This window comes from Melospiza georgiana, chromosome 25 (genome assembly GCF_028018845.1).
Source record: "Melospiza georgiana isolate bMelGeo1 chromosome 25, bMelGeo1.pri, whole genome shotgun sequence".
NCBI lineage: Eukaryota > Metazoa > Chordata > Aves > Passeriformes > Passerellidae > Melospiza > Melospiza georgiana.
The window spans coordinates 6,132,329-6,148,032 of NC_080454.1; the positions used below are offsets into that span (position 1 = coordinate 6,132,329).

The 15,704-nt window shown below is 55.7% G+C and overlaps 1 pseudogene; it reads left to right on the top strand.

The window, feature by feature from the left end:
- The window catches only part of LOC131093377 (uncharacterized), a 1,138,058-nt pseudogene that overhangs the window by 701,551 nt on the left and 420,803 nt on the right, over positions 1 to 15,704 (top strand).

Below are 15,704 nucleotides of genomic sequence, written 5' to 3' on the forward strand. Positions count from 1 at the left end.
TCCATGGTGTTGTAGGATTTGTTCTGCTGGCCGTTCATCTTTTCCCCATTTTGGGCGCTCTCTTCAGCCAAGACTTCATCAATTTACCACTTTTATCTAATTGAATCATGAAATACTAGATTCCCAACTGATTTCCCTGAACTTGTGGCAGCAAGAATTTCTCGGTACTCTAATCCACCCTATATAACACAGACAGTGACAGCACATGTTGGAGTGGGCAGAGGGATGATTCCCCCACTAATTTATAGTGAAGTTTTCCCAACGTTCTCCATGTGCTGTTTCCCTTTGCAGCTTCATCAGTTTCTGTTGCAGGGTCAGATATCCTCCCCCTGGGCTCTGCCTTGAGCTGTGCAAATTCCATCAGTGCCAGCAGGCAGAGCTTGGGGTGAGGGGCAGAGGGAATCAGCCCAATTCCTGCCCCGGGCAAGAGACCCAGGTGCATTGTCCACACTTTGCCCAGCAGTGTTCATTTGCATTTCTAAAGCTCCTCTGGAGCCTCCCTGGAATGCAGCTTCTCTTCCAGGGCAGCCATCTGGTGAGTCACCTGTGGCCCACCAAGAATCTGCTGTGTTTTAAAAAACAGTATTAACTATTTACAAGTTCAAACTATTACGGTTAAAGCTCTTCAGTTCTACAAATGCCCCATAAAGGAGAACTTGGAAAAACCCAGACCAAAAATTGATTCTCACACTTCTGCCCCAAACCCACCTGACAATATAAAGTGGGAATTATTATAAAAAGTTATTATCATGTTGTTATCTTATCACTGGAACTGCAGGGAAAACAAAAACTCTCCAAGAATCTCTTTAGTGTTAGAGAGTCAAGGCATTCCTTGGTTCTGGCCAGGATGTGCAACAGAAATAATTTCTTTCACAAATAGCCCGGCTGTGCAGAGAAAATCATTCCATGCCATAGGAGTTTTACTAGATTTTCCTAAACTTTATGTAGTCTGAACCAGTCTAAATCCACTGTTTTCATGTTCATTGCTTCCAAGTTTTCTAAGTTTTTAGTATTTGGTTTCCTGTTGGATCCGGATTTCTTCCCCTCTGATGTGAATTCGGTCTCCACACTCCTGGATTTCCTCCTCAGCCTTTTCCAGCCCAGGTGTCTCCAGCTCTGCCGGGGACAGTGTCTGGGGTAGCTGTTGGTTGCTGTTTGCTGCTGGGCAATGTTGATGTTTTGTTGCTGGTCGTTATCTCTGTGGGTGTCTTTTGGGCTGTTCCCAGTGTGTTCAGATGTTAAACTCATCTCCATTGAGTGGTGTAACATCCAGTAAATAAAACCTTTAAAATTCCTTTCCCAAAGGCAAACCTTTGAGTAGAGAAACCTTTCTGAGCAGAGAAATAAGATTTGAAAGAACCGAAATCGGTACATTTTGCAGCAGTGCAATGGCAGGCAGCCCAGAGTGTGGGTGTCAGTGAGCCCCAGAGTGGAATTGTGCCCTGGTGTTCCCCAGCAGCTGTGGCAGTGCAGGCCCAGCCAGCGCTGAAGCTGCAGCAGTGGCAGCAAGGCTTGGCCCCAGTGGCTGGAGATGGCAGAGGAGGGTGGCCAGGATTGCAGAGGATTCCAGGCGAGGATCTGTGGGCAGGCGCAGGGGCTTGGCCCGCTGTGGAGCCCTGGCTGCTGCTGCGTTGCCTTCAGGGCAGGCTCAGGGGCGGCCTCCCATCCTTCCTGCTGCGGGCGGGAAGTGCAAATCTCCGGGGCTTCAGAGCCCTTGAGGCCAGGCTGAAGGGTTCCCCCGTGTTGAGCTGTGCTGGCGGCTGTTTCTGGCCTCAGGGACACTTGGCATGGGCCCCTTGGCCACCAGTGGTGCTGCTTTGCACTCCTTAGGCAGGAGCCGATGTCCTGGCTGGGTGTTGGCAGCAGCAAAGTGCCAGGGCAGGCTGTGTGCCAGCCCAGCTTCCTGTGAGTGAATGTGCCTTGATATCTGCTCCAGTGGTTGCTGAAGCAGTGAGAATTGCTTTTGCCCCCCTGTTAGGTGCCATGGTGTCAGCAGAAGATATTGAAGCCTTCCTGCTCAGGGCATTTCAGTGCCAGGCTCTCACAAGCACCCACAGCTGCGCGGGTTGAGCTGAGCATGGGGCGGTGACCTGCGCTGTGTCTGATTCCCCTTCCTTAATAACAGCCTGTCTTGTAGCTCTTTTCCCTTCTGCTGCCCTTGCAGAGCCATCCACAAACACATTTTCTCCCTCAGGCCAGGGAATGTCCCATCATCAATCTCTCCCAGCCTGGGTCTGGAGCTCTGTCCCTTGAGTGCAGTCGTGGGTTCCTTGCCAGCCCCTCTCCAGGCTGTTCAGACAGGAGGCTGGTTAAACCCTTGCCCTGTCCTCAGTTCTAAATCCTCCTGTGCCACTGAACAAGTTTCATACTGTAATAAGCGAGCCCTGCTCATCTATTTAGAGGCTGTTTAGGTTGTCAAACCTTTACCTTGATGCCAGACTTGAACTATAGGAGATCCTCCTGTTGTCATCACTTTTCAGGCGAGGCCACTCTCTGGCCACTGAGTTAAACGCTTTAGCACAAGAATTCCTTTGACTAGACCCTGTTTGAAATCCACCTATAATTCAAATTCTTTTTCCTTTTTGGAAGGCCCAGGAAAACTGCCTCATTTAATCTTCATTTTAACACTTGAAAATTCTGTGTTTCCTCCTGCTGTCCATCTATCCAGTTTGTTGACTGGCTGGATAGGAGTGTTGTAGGGAGACATCCTTGGCTCCAAAAGCCCTGCCTTTAACAGGGACTCAATACCAGGCTGTGAGCCCTTTCTTCTCTCTCTTGGAACAAGGTATTGCTTGTCCTAGTTGCTTTAAAGTAATTTGTAGAGGCTCCATATCTAATTTTCCCTCTTTCCCTGTGTCTGCCCGCACTTCTGGGTTCACTTCAGCATGGGCCTTTTCCATCTTGTCACACGAAGGTAGAACAGAACTGGCCTCTGCAACCCCTTTTACAGTATTAAAATCCAGCTCTCAAATTCCTTCCTAAGTAATTACAATCACAGGAGGAAGAAAAAGAAATTAATTTTATTCAAACCTATGCCCCACAACTTCTAATAGTAGTTGAACAAGTCATACCTGCTCATCTTTCCCACTCATTCCCTTAAAAATAAAATATTCCTTTACTCTTTCCCCCCTTCAGTCTAAGATTCAGAGTGGATTGAGAGGCCCCTGTGTCCATCAGGAAATGCCTCCTCTCAATGCAGACCCATCCTGAATGTTCTCAAGGGCTGCAGTGTGGAGGGTCCCTGGTGTGATGGGAGCTGTGACAGCCCTGCCAATCCATGTCCATCAAGGGGTGGACTTGCTGGTCCTGAGGGTGCTGCTGTCTGTGCTTGCAGTGTCCTTGTGCCCTGCAGCTGGAGCCCTGGTTCCTTGCCAGGGGCTGTTTGAGTGGGCTCTGCCCTGCCGAGGAGGGCAATGCCTCTGCCAGGTGCTTATGGCCGAGCCTGTGCCCTGGATGCTGGGGCCCCCTTGGGCCCTGGGGTTGATCCCTCAGGGGCTGTAGGAACTGTGCCCTGGCCTTTGCCTTCAGCTTGGCCTTTTGCTGCTCCCTTCTTGCATTCACCTGCTGTGCCTTTGTGCCCAAGTGCTGCAGGGCCTTCTTGTGCCCCTCCTGCAGCCCCCTCAGTGCCTATGGGTGCTTGCCTTGCTTTACAAGAGAGGTGTCTGCTCGGGAAGGCAGAAAAAGCCTCTCTTGGAATGGAGAATGCAAACCCCCTCCCTCTTAATTTTTCAACTAGTGAAATCAAGGGGCTCTCAGGCAAAGATATGGGAATAGGAATACCAGTTGTTTACTAGTGTGTATAATAAAGCAAACAAACACCAACAGCTGCGGCACTGACAGCAAACAGAGCCCGGACCCAGTCCCGGCCTTTGGGTTGCGGCGCTTTGCCCTTGGGTGCAGTTCCGGGCACGGCCGGCAGGGGCGCTGGTGGCTCCCGTGGGGCGGGGCAGCACATCCCTCCCATGGGAACCTCTCTGAACGGAAATAGAGCAATCCCTTCATCTAACTCTTTCACTTTTTAACCTTCTATAGCCTTTCTCCTGTGTTTTGGGAAAGAATTTGGAGAGGGCTGCCTTTTAACTGAGCTCCTAGTGCTTCGATAAGGTGCTTCCTGTAGAGAGAGAGAGTTTCCCTGAACAGCCGGAGCTATGGTTACCAAGGGGCCGTAACTCAGAGCAGGACGGGGTCAGGGGAGGATATCCCGCCGAGGGTCGGTGGGAGTGTGGGCAGGGTCTGCTGCCGGAATCGCCAGAGGGGGATCTTCCTGTGGAGCCCAAGGCGGAGCGTGGGTGGCCCCCACATGGCTGATGGCGGCTGATCCGGCAGCTGCCGGCAGAGCAAAGGCAGGTGGGAGAGCCCGGCAGCAGCGGCGGTGCCCAGCGCAGGTGGCACGGGCAGGGCAGCCGGGGATGGGATGGCTGGGACCCCCCCTGGGTGCGGTGGGTGCGGTGGGCGCGGTGACCTTGGAGCAGGCGGCAGGACAGAGCAACCCCCATCTTCCCCAGCATGGGCGGCAGAGCGGCCGCGGGCCAGGCAGTGGGAGCAGGGCACACAAATTGAGCGACAGCGCCGGGGCAGGTGGAGCTGCCCTGGGCAGTGAGGCCGCACCTGGGATGGAAACCGGGGCAGGCGGAGCTGAGGCGGGCAGCGAGCCGGGACCCGGGACAGGCGCCTGGGCTGCAAACGGATAGGGCAAGACCTGCAGAGGATCCCACTCTCTGATTTTTCCTCTTGTTCCCTTCCCTTTCATTTCCCATTGTCTTTTCTTATTTTGTCTTGGGTGTTTCTGATACTTCAAAGATTTTTATTCTCTTGAAATCTCCTGTCTAACATATGGCATATTCTCTTTCTTCTAGATTAAATGTTTTTTTTTTTACAAATAAACCCAGAACCTAACAAATCTAAACTTCTGCATGGATACTTTGAAATGGTCATCCAGCTAACTCATGACCTCAAAATGTTGTTTTTCTCTTCACCTTTTTATTTCTCCTTTGGCAAATTGAACATCTCTGTTACTGGCTTTGCCAATCCAAAAATCCCAGTGCATGCATAGTTCCTTAAAAAGTGATCACACAAAGCTTGACTACCCAGTGGGTTTTCTTATTCAAGTCTTCTAATATTTTCCTAGTAAGCACATTTTATGTTTCTTAGACAAGAAATTGTCTTCCATCAAGAAGGTTCCATTTCCCTGATTTATCTTGTTCACTTCCTCTCGTGTTTAAATCTTTTTTCTCGGCTTCCCTAAACTTTGGAATTTCCAGCTTTTCCTCGTTTGGAGTTAATATTAACTTAAGTCTTTCTGCTGCATCCTTAGCTTTGTGATGTGCCCCCAGTTTTACTAGTTTGCCTCTCCTTTGGCCCGGGCCGGGTTCCCCCCGCCCGCAGTGGCTGGAGCAGCCGAGAGCCCCGCGCTGCCCCTCCCGACCTGTCCCGGCTCCATCCGCGCTCCTGCCGCGGGCTGCGAGGTCTGCGGGAATGGGGCACCGAGGGTGTGGCTGCTGCTGGGGGAGGAGGAGGAGGGAGGGAAGGGCAGGGATGAAGGGGGAGGAGGAGGAGGGGTTAGGGAGGAGGAGAAGGGGGAGGAGGGATGAAGAGGAGGGATGAAGGAGGAGAGCAGCGATGGAAGGAGGAGAAGGAGGTGGGGTTACTAAGAAGGAGGAGAAGGGATGGAAGGGGAGGGATGGAAGAGGAGAAGGAAGTACAGATAACAGAGGAGGAGGAGGAGAGGGGATGGAAAAGGAGGAGTGGGAGGAAGAGGAAGAGGAGCTACAAAGGTGGATCAAGGCTGAGGTGAGGGAACCAAGCCGTTGATCCCTGCCTGAATTCGCAGCCCCCACCTGTGGGATCATCGCCCCCCCATCGAACCAGTGAGAAGGGAGGGGGAGATCGACCCAGATATCCTGGGGGTTCCCTGGGTTGGGGTTTTGGGGCGATATCTGGAGAATGAAGAACACCATGGCTAAGCAGAAAAGGCCCCTTGAGGGGACATCGGGGGTGGCGGTGGCGGCTGCCGGCAGAGGCAGCCTGGAGGAGCAGAGCCCTGTGTCCCCCAGGAGCCCAAAGGGGGGAGCCCAGAGAGGGGGGAGCGCCACCATTGGCGGGAGCCTCAAGAGCCTGGAGAGGGGCAGGGGGGACTCCTTGGAGCCGCTGCAGCCCAGAGCAGAGAATGAGGGGAGAAGGGAGCCCGGGAGCCCAAAAAGCCCCAGCATCCCAAAATGGGGAGAGCGAAGCAGGGGGAGCTTTTGGCATTGCTGGGACTGCCAGCAGCCTGGGCAGGGCGGGCACCGAGGAGAAGGGGGACCCCCAATCTAAGCATGACCCCCAGCAGCTGGGTCAGGGGGGAACCCCAGAACACCAGAGGGGAGGGATCGGGGATGGGGAACTCATGGCAGGCTTTTTCAGGGCTGAATCTTGGTGTTTGGGAGGTTTTTCTGGAGCACACATGGCCAGTGACTTGTAGAGATGGACTTGGGCAGAGGGACCTTCAAACTCAATGTGTGCTGGGGAAGATGAAACAGGAAAGCCTTTTAAATACAATTGTCTGGCAGAAGATTTTGAGAATATAGTAAGAATAAGGAAGATTGAAATGAAAGCAAGCTTTGAGATAGCTTAGTTAGTGAACATTGTTAGGAAAAAAATGTGTGGCCTGAGTGAAGGTAATCCCCTTTTGATGAAACAATTCCCTCTGCTCGCAGACAGATCCAGACCCTACTAGCTCAGCAGAAAAACTCCAAAGAGGAGTTTTTAGGGTTTAAAATGTAACACAGTATGGTGACGTAATGATTCTTACAGGCTGTATGTAAATGCTGTAGGATTTGTATCTTGTACTAGATTGGTTGGTGAGTAATAGAATATTTAACACAGAAGAAAATTTATTGTGTTGTAATGGGAACGTCACTCTCTTATGCTCTTGCCTGTCTTTGTCTTTTACCCTCTCACCCTCTCTACCCCTCTCTTCTCTTGGGCCTGCTCCGAGCTGTGCCTGGCAGCTCCATGCTGGGCCCTGCACCCAGGCCCTTTGCAATAAACCGCAAGTTCCACAACCTGGCTGCAGAGATCTCTTGTCTCTGTCCGTCCTGACCGTCCAATCCCCCCAATGCTCCTACAAACGCGCTCATCCCTTGTTTTCACCAAACCAGGATTGCCCATTGCCAACCCCAGGGAGGCTGTGAGGATGAGGAAGATGCCGCAGGACACTGAGGCAGGTGAGGAGGAAGTCAGTGCCCCTTTCCCCTCTGTGCTGCTCCATCTCCCAGCCCAGCACAGCCCCGGCTGCAGCTCAGGCCTGGGGGGATCTCCTTGCCCTTGCCTGTGGCACGGAGGCAAATCCCATCCTGTCCTTGTCCTTCCTCCCCCAGAGCAGGAGCTGAGCATGGAGAGCAGGGAAGACAAATGCCCGTGGCAGAACCTGGTGGAAGAGGCCGTTTTGAGCGGCTCCACGGCACAGGAAGCCAACGGGGAGGAAAAGCCCCGGAGATGCCGCACAAGGAGGGGCTGCAAATGCAGTTGGCGGGGATCTGGGGGAAAGAGCCAGCCTGGGCCGGGAAGGTGGCCGGAGATGGAGCCAGAGCTCGGAGCTGGTGCTCCATGAGCAGCTCCATGATGGGGAGAAGCCCCACACGTGCGTGGAGTGTGGGAAGAGCTTCAGGTGGAACTCCAACCTGATTGTGCACCACAGGACCCACACTGGGGAACGGCCCTACGAGTGTGGGGAGTGTGGGAAGAGCTTCAGCGTGAGCGGTAATCTGATCACGCACCAGAGGATCCACACTGGGGAGAGGCCGTACAAGTGTTCTGAGTGTGGGATGTGCTTCAGAGAGAGCTCCAGCCTGCTTAGCCACCAGAGGACGCACACTGGGGAGAGGCCCTATGAGTGTTCCAAGTGTGGGAAGAGGTTTAAGACCAGCTCCCATCTCCTCCAGCACTATCGGATTCACAGGGAGGAGAGGCCCTTCCAATGCCTCGACTGCGGGAAGCGATTCAAGCACAACTCCACCCTCGTCACCCACCGGCGCATCCACACTGGGGAGAGGCCCTACGAGTGTGATAAATGCAGGAAGAGGTTTCCTACCAGCTCCTGTCTCCTCCTGCACTATCGGATTCACACAGAGGAGAGGCCCTTCCAATGCCCCGACTGTGGGAAGGGATTCAAGCACAACTCCACCCTCGTCGCCTACCGGCGCATCCACACAGGGGAGAGGCCCTATGAGTGTCCCCAGTGTGGGAAGAGCTTCTCACAGAGCTCTAACTTGACCCGACACCAGCGGAGGCACCACTAAGGGAAGCCCTGCGAGTGCCCCGAGTGCGGGCAGAGCTTCGTGCGCTGCTCCAGCTCCATCCCCCACTGGAGGAGGCACTTTGGGCACAGCCCAGGTGAGCCACATTCCCTGTGATCCATGTTGGGAACACACCTGGCTGCTTCTCCTTTTGGTTTGGCCTTTATTTTCCTCTGCTTCACCTTCATCCTTTAAAAACACCCAAAACTTGATTAAATGAAGGAAATTGATCAAATATATCTGACGTTGCATAATTTCTCCGTTGTTTTAGAGGGAATTTAGGTTTTGGGGACAGGTTCTGTGTGGAGTGCTGCTGTTGCTAAGAGGCAGGAATTTGATCTCACCCTTCTTGTTTTGCTAAGAACTCCTCCCCTGACCCCAACCCCATTTCCACCCTTGGGATATCCTATAAAAACTCCACGGCTCTGCCTTTGCCCTGTCTTTGGGTTTGGGCGTCCCATCCCCCTCCGAGGTAAATTTGGGGGTCCCATTCCCCTCCCAGCTCTATTTTGGGGTCCCGACTCTCTTTTCCCCGCTGTCTCCTTTCCAGTCGTTCCCCCAGTCCCTTCCCCTGTGTTTGGTTTTGGGTGCTCCAGGCCCCTCCTGCTCCATTTTGGTTTCCTGACCCCATTTTGGATTAATTTGGGGTCCCCAGCCCATCCCCAGGGTCACCTTCCCCCCCCCCCCACACCAAATTCCGCTCCTGGCAACTGATGAGTCATCAGCGAGACACGCTCTGATTGGCTGGAAATTACCCCGCGCGGTCTCTGAGTATTTACCGCAGTGAGAGGCCTTGGTCTGTGGCTGGCAAGTGATGAGTCAGAGTCGGGCCGGGCGCTGATTGAGTGAAAATCGCTGGGCGGGGCCAGTGCTCTGAGCTTGTTCCCAGCACGTGGATCGTCATCAGTGCCTCGCGGTGTGATTGGTCGGGATCTTTTTTGGGTTGGGGACCGGAGGAACTGGGGTTTCTTGAGGTTTATTTGGGTTTATTTAGGGTTTGTTTGGGGTTAGATATGGACTCTTTAGGGTTTTTCTTGGGTTTTACTTGGTTTATTTCTGTTTATTTGGGGTTATTTGGAATTCTTTGTTTTTATTTGGAAGTATTTGGGTTTGTTTGTGTTTATTTGGGCTTATTTGGAATTATTTGGGGTTCTTGGGAGTTATGTTGGTGTATGTGGGATTTTTTTCGGTGTACTTGAAATCATTTGGGGGTCTTTGAGTTTAATTTGGGTTTTTTTGTTTGTTTTTTTTTGGGTTATTTGGATTTGTTTGGGGTTATTTGGGGCATTTTCAGGTATTTGGAGGTTTTGGGTGTTCTTTGGGGTTTATTTCGATTGTTTTGGGGTTATTTAGGTTTTTTGGGGTCATGTGGGGTCAAAAAACCCGGGAATGTTTTTCCTGCAAAGATCCGGGAATTTTTCTTTAAAAATCTAAGAGTTTTTCCCCAAAAAACCGGGAAAGTCTTTTAAAAATCCCAGACTTTTCCCAGCCAATAGCAGCGCGCCCCACCCCAAACCATCCAATCACCACGCTTCATCTCTCACACTAACGAATCGTGGCACACCCCACCCCAAACCAACCAATCACCGCGGGTATTCCCTCAGGAACACCGGCCTTCCCGTGCGCGGATCCAACCAATCACCGCATGCCTCCCCACTGCCCGCCTCTCGCACGCCGAATCAGCCAATCACCGCAGGTCTCCCCTCAGCTACTCCCGCCTCTCTCGAGCTGAACCAACCAATCACCGCGCGCCTCCCCTTGGCAAAGCCCGCCTCCCTCGCCCCTCTCCTGTCAATCACCGCGTCCTCTATCAAACCAACCACTCACCGGGCGTCTCCCCTCAGCAACTCCCGCCCTCCCCGCACGTCTCCAACCAATTGGAGCCGAGCCCAAAGCAGCGCCCCCTGACCACGGGCCGGGCATGGAGCGGGCGCCCCCTTTCCCCCCCACCTCGTCCCCGGGACCCCCTCAGGGATCCCCGGGAGCCGCCCCGGGCTCGGGCGGGTCCTGCGGGAGGCGCTGGAGAGAGCGGGGGAGGCGCTGGGAGAGGACGGGGGGCTCCGGGAGCTGCTGAGGAGGCGCAGGGACAGGTGAGGGGTCCGGGAGGGGTCGTGAGGGGAATTTGGGGAGGGGTCTTGAGGAGGTTTGGGGGGGATTTGGGGAGGGTCTGGGGGGAACTTGAGGAGGTTTTAGCGGGGTCTGGGGGTGCTGGGGGGGCTATGGGGGGAATTTGGGGAGGGGTCCTTGGGGGGTGTCACGATCCGTTGTCACGGATGGGTTTCGTGATGGTTCATGGATTTGATCTTAGGGTGCAAAAAGAACTGACATGGTACAAGGAGGTTTGCAATGATAATCGAAACAAATGCACCTTTATTGAATGACCACAGCAAAATGCGATAGAGGGATTAAGGGAGAGAAAAAGACAGAGGAAGAGAGGGAATAGGGCTGCCAAACGTAGAGACAAAGTCCTTTGGTCCAGTCCAGTCGAGGACCCGCCTGTTGCGTCGGGGAGATCTCCAAGTCTCTCTCTAACTCAGAGGTTTTTATTATGATAACTCTATTGGAAATTGCGAGGCAGGAGGATACAGATACAATAAGGAATAGATGTAACAGGTAGTCCATGCTCTCAGCAGTAACCGAGAGCCATTGTCTTCTTGGTCCAGCGGTCACAACCTGCAGGCAAACATCTCGCTTTGGTCAGCTTGCCTCCCCCACACACCTGCCCTGGGCTGGGGGTTTCAGTCCCAGTCCTTGGAAGGAGCAGAGGGGCCTTTTCACATGGGGGTTCCCTGTCTCAGTCCTTGATGGAGAGGCTCCTTCCATCTCAGTCTGTCTGTCACGGTGGTTGTGAAACAGGTGAGGGTCTTCTGTGGGGGGACCACCTGAAACTCAGGAGAAGTCCAGCCAGGCCAAGAGGTGGGACAGCTTCCAAGGCTGTTGTTGCACAAAGGGCACGGTGCCCCCTTATTACAGCGTCCTGAGTGAGTCGCTGCTGGTGAGAGAGAGACGGTGAATCTTGTTTCTAGATCAGAAAGCTGAATTTATTGATATATAATATATAATACATTATAACTATACTAATAAGAATAAAGAGAGAGGTTGCAGAGCTGCTAAGCTATGCTAAGAATAGATAGAAGGAATCTATAACAAAGTTGTGCCCAAGGACTCGGTCCCAGGCTTGCATTATGTGATTGGCCCTTAATTATAAACAAGAAGCATGAGCCAATCAAGAAACCCCTGTTGCATTCCACAGCATCTGATAATAATTGTTTACCTTCTCTTCTGAGGCCTCTGGGCTCCAGAAGAAGCAGAAATCCGAAAGAAAGGATTTCTGTGAAGAAATGTCTGCGACGCCCCCTTCTTCTTCCCCTTGGGCTCAGTGTAGCACACAGCAAACAACACCTGTGAGAACAATGGCTTAGCAACGCTCTCAGATCTAGGGAGTTGTTGGCATGTGACTTTCTCCTTTGGAGCCAGAGATTTAAGACAGGGGCGGTCTTTTCTTAGTGGTCCCCAAATGACGATCCTGAGGCAGATGAGGGAAAATTCGGAACCGACTCTCTCACAAATACAAAATTATTTCTTAAATTATGTAAATTTAAGTTATATGATGTTTTCATAAATTAAAATAACATTTTATTAAAATTAAAAAGTATTAGTTATTTTAACCTAATTAGATATTCCTAATAAGGGTTGAGCTCTCCCTCCCTGCTCAGTGCAGGATGTGGGGAGGGGGCAATGCTGACGGGACAGGGGGGCTGCAGCTCTGGGGGGGTGGAAAAACGGCGAGGTTCTGGTGCTGCTGCTCTTCTTCCTCCTCTTCTTCTTTCCAGGTCCTCCTTCCCCCACCTCCTCCTCATTTCTTATCCTGCCTCCTTCTCCTCCTCTCTCCGGCGTTTCTCCTGATCCATCCTCTTCCTCTTCCTCTTCTTCCTCCTCCACCTCCTCTTCCCGCTCCCCCCGGGCCCAGCCCCCACCCTTTGTCCCCCTCCCTTTGCCCAAATCTGCCCCCCCCCAAACCCCTCCCCATCACCCCCAATAAACGGGTCCGGGCCCAACTGGGAAGCTTTACTGGGAGCACTGGGAGCAGGCACTGGGCGGGGGCAGAGTGCCAGCGGGGCTGAGGGGGACACGGGACCCCCCAAAATCAGCGGAGCGGGGACGGAGCGGGGGGTCCCGGCCGGGCCCGAGCCCACGGGGAGGGGCTGCGGCCGCCGCCGGCTCAGGAGCTCTGTGGGCAGAGAAAAGGGGGTGACACCGGGCTGGGGGCCCCGGCGGGAGCGCACACGCTCCGCCACGGGGGGGACGCCACCCCCGGCACCCGCCCTCACCTTCTTGCGCAGGGAGAAGCCGAGCCCCAGCGCCAGGAAGACGAAGCCCAAGACGAAGCCCCCGATGCCCGTCAGCATCTTGCTGCGGGCGGCGTCCGGCGGCATCTCTGGGGGGTCCGCAGGGCTCAGCACCCCCAAAACCTCTCACCGACACACCAAGGAGCTCCGAGCGCCCCCTCCAGGCTCATTCCAGTCCCTTCCAGTCGCAACCGGCATCCTCTAAACCCCCTGCCCTTTGCTCCCAGCGCCCCCAAACTCCCTCCCAGTCACACCCAGCACCCCCAAACTCCCTCCCAGTCACACCCAGCACCCCCAAACTCCCTCCCAGTGCCCACCACAACCCCTTCAACCCCATCCCACCCTCCCCAGCATCCCCCAAACCCCTGCCCAGCCCTTGCCCTGACCCCAGCCCCTCTCCCACTTCCAGCCCGGCTCTCTCCAGCTCCCTCCCAGTGCCTCCCAGCACAGCCCAGCGGCTCTGCCAGCGCCCCCAGGGGCTCCCCCGTACCCCAGTGCCGCCTCAGGGGCTGCTCCAGGCTGACGTGCTCCACCTGGCAGCTGTAGCTCAGCCCGCGCCGGGGCGGCGTTTCCAGCAGCACCAGCAGCAGGTAGGTCCAGTTCCCGTTGGGGACCACGTCGGTGGCCACCACGTGCTCCGAGAGCTCCTGCTGGCCCTGGAACCACCTCACCTGGATGGCAGCAGGGTAGAAATCCATCACGGAACAGAGCAGGCGGCCGGGGCCGGGCTGGGAGCTCGAGGGGGGCACCAGCGAGATGGACACGCTGGGGGGCACTGGGAGAGAGAGAGGAGAGGGCTGGGTTTGGCTGGAAAGGGACTGGAATGGGCTAGGGAGGGACTGGGAGCGATTGGGGTGGCGCTGAGAGAGATGGGACAGGGTGGGGCGCGCTGGGACGGATGTTGGACGTCCGGGCTTGAACGGAGAATGAACTGGGAATTAGTTTTGAATGGATTTGGAATAGGCTGAGAAGAGGAGGGAGGGACTTTGGAAGTACTGAGAGCGACTAGGATGGCACTCAGAGGGATTTTGGTGGCCCTGGAATTAACTGGGAATGAAGTGCGCGGCACTGGAAGGCCGAGTCCAGCGCGGAGCCCTCGGGATTTGAGCGCCAGGGACTCTGCATGGCAACTGATGAGTCACCAGAGAGACGCGCTCTCATTGGCTGACTGAGCCGGCTACACGGACAACCGGGATGGACACGCCGGGCAGGCCCAGGGATGGACTGGGACGGACTGGGAGAGCCACGGGGGTCACTGGGTGGGACAGGAGGCCCCGGGGTTGTTCCGAAGGCGGGCTGAGGGCCCTGGGCTGATTCTCAGAGACGTTTTGAGGGGCTCCAGGGTCATTGGCAGGGCAGGGCCCGAGGGGACACGCTCTGCCCCGCGCTCATCTCGGTGCCCCGTGAGGAACGGGGCAGCAAGCTCGCAGCCGGCCCGGCAGAACGTGTAAACCGCAGCCCGATTATCCTCCAGTATTTCCGGGATTCCGTTGCAGCACCGAGCCTGTGTCTCCCCATAGGGGGTGTCTCCCATGAACACCCCCACGTCGCTGTCGAACATCATGTACTGCTTCCGGTTGTAGATGTACCTCCTCACGAACCTCACCTTCTCCGTACCAATAATGAAGTGACACTCTCTCGTTCTCATCTCCTGGAACACTCCTGTGAGTGCAGAACACAGATCCGGGGTTGTCCCCCCAGCACGCCCCCAGCGCTACGGGGGCCACCCTGGATCCCCACTCCGCACCCCCTGCGCCCCACGGCCGCCATGGGACCCTCCTGCCCGCGCTGCCGCTTCCTCTTTGCCACCCTTCCCCACTTTCCTCTTTCACATCCGCTCCCCTCCCACCTCCGACCGCTCCCAAATGACTTTTGCGGTGCCATTTCACCACAATTCCCCCGATACCCAGCCCCCTCGGGATCAGTTTTGGTGGCCCACCTCCCGTTTTCCCCCCTTCCCCACCCTCTCACACCCCTCCCACCACCCCTCAGCCCGTCCCGCTCTCCCTTTGGGGGGTCCCCTCCTCCTCCCCCTCCATTCCGGGCTCCTCCCTTCGCCCCCTTTTCCCCCTTCTCCCCCCCGTCCCAGCGCCTCCCGCCCCCGCTCACTCGAGAGCTCCGCCCCCGCAGCCGGGGGGGTTCCCAGCACCACCAGTGCCGCCAGCAGGGCCCCAGCTGCCGCCCCTCGCCCCATGGCCGGGGCCGGGCAGGGAGCAGCAGCCCCAAAGCAGCCGCGCTGCGCTGGGAGCGCCAGTCCGGAGCAGGGCGGGCTCGGCAGCGCCGCGCGCTCTCATTGGCTGCCGCCGCTTGGGGGCAGCGATGGGCCACGGGCTCTGCCCGGCAACCGATGAGGCAATCCAACGCCCCGACCTCTCATTGGCTGTGCCGCCTCCCGCCTGCGCTGCCATTGGCTGAGGCCTTCCCGGGACGCTGCAGCCCCGGGCTGGGGGTTTTTTGGGCAGGGGGAACCTTGGGGCGCTGGGCAGGTGGGAGCTCAGGTGAGCCCAGCAATGCGTGCCCAGGTGCGCGGCATCTCAGGGCTGCCCGTGGCGAGCGGTGACACTGGCCCGATGCCAGGCACCCCAGAGCCGCTCTGTCCCTGCCCCCCGCAGCCGCACAGGGACAGAAAATGGAACCGAGGGTTCCTGCGTGGGGACAAGGACCGGGAGAGATCCCTCAGCAAATCCCGCACGGGCACAACAGACCCGGCCTGGGCACACGGAGGGAATTTATTACCAACCAAATCACAGCAGCACAAGGAGAAGGAAAAGAAATCTCCCAACACTTTCCTCCTGCCCAACACGGATCACCCAGAACAGGGGTCACCAGGGCTCTGCCCAACGGGGGTCACTGGGGATCATCCAGCGCGGATCCTCCCATGGGGGATGGAGCTGGAGTAGCGCACGAAGCTCTTCCCACACTCGGGACACTCACAGGACCTCTAACTGATGTGGAAGTGGTGGTGAGTGACGATCTCTGAATCCCACCTGAAGCTCTTCTGACATTCCAAACACTCCTAGGGCCATTCCCCAATGTGGATGTTCAGGTGTTCCATCAGGGTGGAGCTGGAGCTGAAACC